Source organism: Rosa rugosa, chromosome 3, assembly GCF_958449725.1.
Source record: "Rosa rugosa chromosome 3, drRosRugo1.1, whole genome shotgun sequence".
Classification (NCBI taxonomy): domain Eukaryota; kingdom Viridiplantae; phylum Streptophyta; class Magnoliopsida; order Rosales; family Rosaceae; genus Rosa; species Rosa rugosa.
In genome coordinates, this window is record NC_084822.1 from 50,987,826 (window position 1) to 50,996,516 (window position 8,691).

General features: G+C 36.2%; 1 long non-coding RNA gene and 1 other non-coding gene across 2 annotated transcripts; both read right to left on the minus strand.

Moving 5' to 3' along the window:
• Positions 1-1,665: 1,665 nt before the first annotated feature.
• Positions 1,666-1,749, minus strand: TRNAL-CAA (transfer RNA leucine (anticodon CAA)). Its single transcript has one exon. It is a non-coding gene; the product is annotated as a tRNA-Leu (tRNA).
• A 122-nt stretch (positions 1,750-1,871) lies between these two features.
• LOC133735280 (uncharacterized) lies at positions 1,872-7,986 on the minus strand. The gene is made up of 3 exons (XR_009858900.1): positions 5,671-7,986; positions 5,478-5,567; positions 1,872-5,141 (listed from the first exon to the last, which is right to left on the minus strand). It is a non-coding gene; the product is annotated as an uncharacterized LOC133735280 (long non-coding RNA).
• Positions 7,987-8,691: the final 705 nt, after the last annotated feature.

The window sequence follows — 8,691 nt, forward strand, 5'->3', positions numbered from 1 at the left end:
CAGTTGCATCGGAGTCCTCATTCAGTACCGGTGGGAGAGTCATTGACCCTTTTAGGAGTTCTTTAACTCCTACAACTGTGGAAGCATTGATTTGTTTGCAAAACTGGATCAAAAAACGAGATCAATCTGATATTGAATATTATCCAAGCCTAGAAGAGCTTGAGTTTTATGAAAAAATGGAAAGAGGTATGCTTGCTGCAGATTGTTGATTTGTTGTTTCAATTGAAAAAAAGAAGAAGAAAAGGTCGTTCACTTATTGTTTGCCTTCTTTTACTTGTTGCAGATGTAGCAAAGGGAAAGCAAGTGGCTGTCGAAATTGAAAATGCACCAAGGTCTGCAAAAATCTCCAAAAAAAGTGCAGCTGCAACTCCCTCATCAAGAGCTGCACCTGCAGCTGGAACCTCAAAGTCTGCATTGCTGCTGCCACCAAGAAAGTCGAAAGGTATATCAAATGATTCAAAATACTGAAAATAATTCCTTACTGCATTTTTCGGTTTCTTTTTTTAACTTTTTATTGTTGGCTTATTGCAAAGTATAAGTTGCAAACTTGTAATACGTCTTTTTAAACTGAATTGTGTAGGGAAAAAAAAATGAAGAGGCATAAGTGCATAACTGCAAAACAACAGCTGCATAGCTGAACTGCTTATTTGCAGAGCGGAATCGTTTGATTTGTTTTATTTTTAATATGTTATTTTGTTGACACAATAAAAGTTGCTGAGTTGTAGTCCTAGTCTTTGTTATTAATTGCTTATTTGCAGAATGGTTGATTGGTTTCAAATTTCAAGTTATTGACAATTGATGAATTGAGTCTTTGTGAATTTGAGTAATTGAGTTTGAGTTATTGACTTTTTTCGCTTCACTTGATGACTTGATTAGTTGATTGTTGAATGGTACTATGGTAGTATGAATTGGTACATAATATTGAATTGCTGGAGACTGGAGTTGCAATTTCCTAGTCTTTATTTGCTAATTTGCAGGTTTGGATCTTGCATTCTTGCTGGTCTTGGACTCTTGGATAGTTAATAGTTAGTTCCTAAACAAAAGCAGCCAAGCTGGAGTGCAGGAGTGCAGGACAGCAGTAGGTTTTGGTGGCAAAATGCAGCTCTGCTGCAACTGCTGCCAGGAACCGAAAGCCCGGCCAAACCGGACCGTTTACTCTCGGTCCGGGTTTAACCGGTCCCTATTTCCATATATTGAAAGCCCGGCCCGAAGTACACTTGCCGGTCCCGGTCCCGGTCAAAACAGTGCTGGTCTGGGACCGTGCCCAGACCTAGATAAAACATAATATGTCATCTATCGTGAGAAAAGGAAGGAACTTTTTTTTTTTGCTCCGTATGTTAAAAGAGCTTAACAATTTATTCTTCTTCTTTTAAAATTTCTAAGACCATAATAAAACATGTAATCTATAATATTAAACAAAAAACTAGTTACGGCTCACATCTAATGAAAAACTTCTCACGAGACCTTTTTTTTTTTGCTCCGTATGTTAAAAGAGCTTAACAATTTATTGTTCTTCTTTTAAAATTTCTAAGACCATGATAAAACATGTAATTTATAATATTAAACAAAAAACTAGTTACGGCTCACGTCTTATGAAAAACTTTCTCCAAAAAATAAAAATCCTCCAAAAAAAATAAAATTCTAAGACCATGATAAAACATAATATGTCAGAAGTGGGATTTGAACCCACGCCCTCGTTAGAGGACCAGAACTTGAGTCTGGCGCCTTAGACCACTCGGCCATCCTGACTGTTGACGGTATGCATTTAATAATCATATTTCATATACTAATTCATCTTTCAATTAGTACAATCCATTTAATCGATCTTTTCCAATTAAGATTATATTGGTTTGCCTACAATATCTGTTGGCTTCACAATCATGTTCCCAACAAAAGCTTTCTTGTCCCCTATTTTCATACAAGAAAAAAGAACAAAATAGCGAACAAGCAATCAAAGACGGATGACTAGGTTCTTGACACTTCAAATACTACTAGCTTCAGGCACATGCTCTCCCTCACCATGCATTGTGTTTTCCAATTCCTGTTAATAGCGAACGAGCCAATAATATTCAGCCTTTCAGCCTGAGAAACATTGCTTCTTCTTTGACAGAAAATCATTGCTCTCTCAATGTTCGTGTACTTTCAGTCCATGGACTCCATCCATGAGTGAATAAACAACTAAATATCTCTTGAATTATTTGCCAGAAGAAGCACTAATGGCTTTGGCCACGCATACTTTGCCTCTGTTCAGTACTTTCAAAAAGCTTAACTTGTGATTATTTTCACAATTAACTTGCACTTAATTCTCTCAAACAAAACTAAAACAGAAATAAAAGCAACGATTTACCACTTTCCAGGTTCTTTGTGCCCACCAAACTGAGAAAATACATACAAATGATCCATGCAAACATTGTATAATATATCTTAAGAATTCCTCAACCAAATTCACATGCAATATGTATGAAACTGCAGAAATTGGCCTCATAGACAACTTATTTTGGATTTTAATCATTAATATGATCATCTATTGCCAGACTAGTATACTTCACGGCAAACGAAATACATGACAAGAGCTAATTTAATATATTCATATAGGAAATTCCAATGAGGCAATGATAATATGTATTTGCAAAACCCAAAAAAAAAAAAAAAAAATTAATAGTATTAACAATAAGATTAACAGCCTATGGCTGCCAGTCTGCCACTACAAGTTCTTTGCTTTTATGGTTGTAGGAATACATTACTTTGGAAAAGAATAAAGAACCCAAAAAAAAAAAATTACTGATCAAACTCAAGTCTAGTCAATCCATAATTTCTTTGACAAGCATTGAACAAATTCAACAAATGAAAACATTTAATTACTTCAGTGTAGACTGCTTCAGTGTAATTACTATTACAAACTGCAATTCCACTCATAAGTATGTACACAATTCATAAGATCACAATACATAAAGTACTTTAGTTGAAGTAATTAATCAAAAAAATCCATTCCATTTCACAAGTATTTCATAACCTATCCATAAATCCCAGTGCCAAATTAAGACTTGATCACAACTAAACAAATCTACATGAACTGATAGACTAATCCACACTGATCAGTTCTTACGATAATCAAATCCAGCCGGACATGGGCAAAGTAAAGAAAGAATAAAGCAAGGTCCTCAGTTTCTATGATTATAAAGCAGACACCTACAAATGAATTGATGTTCATAGCTAGTCTGCAAGTGATATGTATATTTGAGCGTGCACACAGCATCCACCATCCAAATCATAGTCTACCTTCAGTAACTGAAAACGGCAAATAAATAAAGATCCAAACATTATCATAAAAAAGAACGGCTCAGCTACAACTGCTGTGCGGTTATTTAAATCTACCCAAGTTTATTGCTTCTTTAGTCAACTCCCCATGGACAATTGAACCCCCAAAAGAATTCACCCTGTAATAACTATTTCAAAAAGGACCAAATTAATTAGATTGTAGTATTAGACTGTACGTACGTACACATTTTCTCCAATTTCTCTTCCAAGTCTAATTCAGAACATGACCTACATCATTAAAGTGTGCCAAATCAACCAAATCTGACCTACATCTCCCAATGATTAGAGTATCAGACTGTAAATACACAATTTCTCCCATTTCTTTTCCAAGTCTAATTCAGAACATGACGTACATCATTGAACCGACTTAGCTAGATGCCAAATCAACCAAATCTGATTAATTCTTCAGGTTATCATCTAGCTAGAATGCAAACAGTACCCTCAAAAGTTCAGTTACTCATTCAAAATGCACTTACTACCAAAAAAACAAAATGATGTAAAATTATTTTAAAGATCAGTCAATACATTATATCTTATAAAAATGTGTTCTTACAATGGCTTATGACATCTACATCCTATGAAAATCATGTGATTTATTGTTAAACAGTTAAACTTATTATCAATAACTGACATGAAAATCCAAACATATATAGATGCTTTAAATATGCAAATTGTTATCTCAAGAATTGTCATAAAGAATTCCTTAAAGAGAATGAATTGACGGCACAAACAACGGTGACTGGGAGCTTGTAATCTGTAAGATTGTAATCTACTAATTATCTTTTCTCTTTGAGTAAATAAGCTGACAAGAGCTTGATATACATCGATCGTTGACCTCACTTCTCCATCAGCCTTTCTAATAACAACAATTTTCCCTAACAGCTAACGTTGATGTCTTCTAACAAAACATGTTTTAAATTGCAATTAGTTCTTGTAAAAGTTTGATTTAGTTCCCTTTAGAAAAAAAAAGTTCGATTTAGTTTTTTACTAGTTCCTCAAGTGAAATAAACACTTATAAAATCTATTTTCCAAAGAAGATAACAAAATAAAAAAGAAAATATGCACTTAATAGCTTGTTTCAATAAATTAAGAAAATCAAATGCTAAGAACAAATAGAAACCCTCTCTAATTCATCCAGCAGATGCCTAGCTAGCAAACAGTATGATCATATGCACATGAAAGTCAAATTTATTTGCTTTTTAACAAATTAATTAATTGTAGTAAATATGCATGAATTTAACTCAGAGGACCAAATTTGACTTTCATGTGCGTGTGATCATACTGATGCATTGCATCTGCTTTTTGCTTAGACCTTGCTTATATTTACAGACAAACAGATTGAGTTTTGGTTTTAACAGCAAATATATATTTCAGTAGTAGTTGGCTACACATGCTATATACCACACCAGCCACATCCATTTGATCTGTTACTCACACATGCCCTCACGAACCTTTTGTTGTTAAGAACGTATATATGACGGCATATATGAGTCGATAAATTAATTAATTGTAGTAAATATGCATGAACATAACTGAAAGGAAGACCAAATTTGACTTTCATGTGCATATGATCATACTGATGCATTGCATCTGCTTTGTACTTGGATCTTGCTTATATTTACAGACAAACAGATTGAGTTTTGGCTTTAACAGCAAATATATATTTCAGTAGTAGTTGGCTACACATGCTATATACCACACCAGCCACATCCATTTGATCTGTTACTCACACATGCCCCCACGAACCTTTTGTTGTTAAGCACTTATGATGGCATATATGAGTCAATCAGCAAGAAACATTAAGAAAAAGTGAAAACAATGACCTACAAAAAGTAATAGGGGAGAAATTTAGTGAACAAAATGTAGTACATCTAAGATGATTACTTTAAAATCCTACCACTACACTAAAATTTCAAATTATTGGACTCTTCATTAGCAATCTTTTAAGAGTAATACATCATGAGAAGAGACCTAAAAATCTTCTTGGAAAAAAATAATCGAGTATAAGAAATAGCATGATTTATATATAGATATCATGATAGTTTCTTCTTTGCACCTTTGAATCCTAAATAGTGATTAAAGTGATGTAAAAAGGAAATAAGAATAATAATAAATTGTTATTGCATAAGAGATGCAGGTGGCCGGCCAAGACAACTCACCAGTCTTATATATTTACCCAATCATTATATATTGGTTTTGCTAGACACATCTCTTCATTTTGAAACCATCTACACAAGAAGCAAATTGTGCTGCAGGATGACACGGATGGAGAAATTAAAATTAATATTGCATGAATAGAGCATTTAAAGAAAGATTAAAGTGTGCTCTACAAAGTACTGCAAGAATGCTAACCTCTTGGTTACTTTGAGCCATCCAAAAATATTTGGTTCAGAGATAGTAATCACTGACTAAGAGATGTATTTTTAACCTTAATAAAATCCAGAAAGCAAGAGCAGTGCATCATATAAAATAGTGATACAAATGGAATCAGTACTAATAGAACTACTTATATGAAATGAAAACACAACTGATCGAACCCAAAAAATAATGTGACATGATAATGGTAAGGGACCAATATGCCTAATACCTGCAAACTAAGCACTAAACAATTAACAAGAGTTGAATAACCAAATTACCAGATAATTATATCTGTAAAATCATCACATATACACTAGCTATAACAACTGATAGATATATGTGTATATAATTATGTATGAAATTTTTTAGAGAAAGAGTACAACAACTAAATTTTTCTGTTTCACAAACTGGAATCTACAGTAATGTGTACGATAAACCAGATATTTGCAAGATAAAAACCACATAGAACAACTATTAATCATTAGAATGGAAAAAGCCTTGTACTGATGAGTACTACAAGCAACCCAATTATGGGCAAAATAACATATCGTCGTTCTGAAAACCCCCAGACAAAGAAGAAGAAGAATATGTCTACAGGAACGAACTGGGTAGGTGTACAATCCGTAGATTGCGGCTAGATTCAGGTGAAAAGAAAACACAATAGGAAGAAGCCCGCAGAACCCATTATCGAGTGAACATCACATGCACATGAGTACTTGAAAAAAGGGAAGAGATAATAGAATAACAAAGAAAAGAGACAGCCATGGCGATGATAGCAAGACGCTGCACAGTTAATTAAGGAAGATGGAGAAGACAAACAACAAAGAGAAATAAGGTGATCAGGACCATACTAGCTAGGTAGTTGCTACGTGAGTGAAGGGAATGGGGAATGGTCCCATGCTAATATGCTATATAATATTAATCAGAAGGTTGATTACCAGCTAGTTTGGCACAGTAATCACTCTAGTCTCTCGTATGTACGTTGGCGCTTGGTAGAACTAAAAGACCATCAAAAATCACGCTTCCAAGCTAATCAGTTTCTGCAAGCTCAGATCGATATGATAGTCTATGCGATGCAGCAAAATAAATAAAAAATCACTTACCGATTTCAAAGGCGTATGCAATGTTCCATTTTGAGAGAGAGAGAGAGAGAGAGAGAGAGAGAGAGAGAGATCGAGAAGAGTAGCAGCGAGCATACACAGTCCAGGCCAGAATCAGATATTGGATGGATCTATTGGTAGATAGATAAGGGTGAATTGAATTGAATTTCGGCAGGGAAGGGAGAGTGAGCAGGTGACAGAAAGAGAAATGAGCACGCAAAAGCAATAACACACTTTATGCCATCTGCCTCTGTGTGCTCACTCTCTTCTGTCAATTTCTATCTTCACCGACCCAACCCAACCATTTTTCTTATATTTTTTTTTACATTTTTAGATAAATCTAACAACAACTCGGCTTTCATAGTCTTCTGGTGAAGGAACAATGAATGATGACAGCGGTCTACAGAGGGACAGAAAAGGAGAGGTACACAGCCCAATTTTGGAAAGAAAAAAGAAAAGGAAAAAAAGAGAGAGAGAGAGAGAACGAAAGGGGAAGGGAGCAATTCAACACTCGAAGAAGATAACTAGTGACGGAGGAGGAGGAGGAGGAGGAGGAGGAGTCAGATCTGAGAAGAGTAGAGGGAAAACCCATTTTTGTAAAGGTACAAAAAGTCAGAAAAACCTAAGATCCGTGCTTCTTTTGTTGTAAAAATGAACGGCGAGACGTCGACCTCGATTTAGGGTTTGTTCAGGCCAACACCCTCCACAGACCTCAATGACCAAAAACAGAAGGAGAAAACCTTTCTCTTTCTCTCTCTTCATTCCCTCTCATGACTACTGATCTTATCTCCTGTGTGGTTACAATTCTCTCTTTCTCTACCTCTCTCTCTCTCTCTCTCTCTCATGTATGTGTGTCAGTCATGCAGATGCAGAGGCAGATACAAATGCCGAAGGAGAGACGTACAGGTGTGGTGTCGGCGACACGTAGCCAAAGAAAGAAGAAAAGCTTTTGATCGATGAATAAATCTTCAATGGCGAGGCCAGAACACCAGATAGAAAGCCCAAATAAGGAAAGTACCATTTGTGAGATCCTATAAGAGATGGAGGAGACTCCAGTCTCTTCATAGCAGTACTCTCTAGGCCTATACTCGGAATCTTTCTTTGCTTTGGTTTGGTCCTTATCATTAATGTCTTGGAAAACTCTGTTTGAAGAGTGTTTGGTTTTTTGGAAAGACAAAGAAGTTAAGAACAAAAAGACAGTAAAAGACAGTAAAAAGTAACAGTGTGTTTGGAGGAGAGAATTGAGAAATTAATAGGGATTTATAAATAATTCAATTTACAATTCTATCAATCAGAAATTTATTAATAGACACAAAGTTGCTAACTGCGAAAGTCATCCCGACGACAGCAAGGAGGCAAGGAGGAATTCAATGATCTTTCTCCTTGTCCGGCGTCGGTTGACAACAGCGTTGGCGGTTTCTGCTTCGCTGTTGTTGTATCATTTGCCGGACGGGAATGGTTGTGTTAATACCATATTGGCTTATGGTTTGCTGGCCTTGAGGTTTGCATGTGGTGGCAACGTAGTTTGGTTTTCTATCTTCTCTGAGGCATGGAGGTCATGGGCATCATCTCGAAGGGATTCATGGCGTGAGTTGGGTTCAGATCATGTCCAGTCGGCGGCGGAAGGATGGCTTATTCTGGCTTCATTGATGCTTTCTGGTGGCGGTTCCTTCAAGCATCGTGGCTCAGACTTTATTAATGATTTCTGGTGGCAGTTCTTTCAGGCTTCGTGGCTCTGGCTTGCTCGTGGCGGGGTGGTGGCGACAATGGCTCGTTTTGGTGCGTACGGCGTGTCTGCACAGGGAGAGATGACTGGATTGGGTTGGGCCACGGGTTGGACCTTGGGCTAGGGTTTTCTTTTGGGCTGTAAGGTTTTTAAGGTTTAGTTTTTAAATTCCAATAACTCCTTAATGTG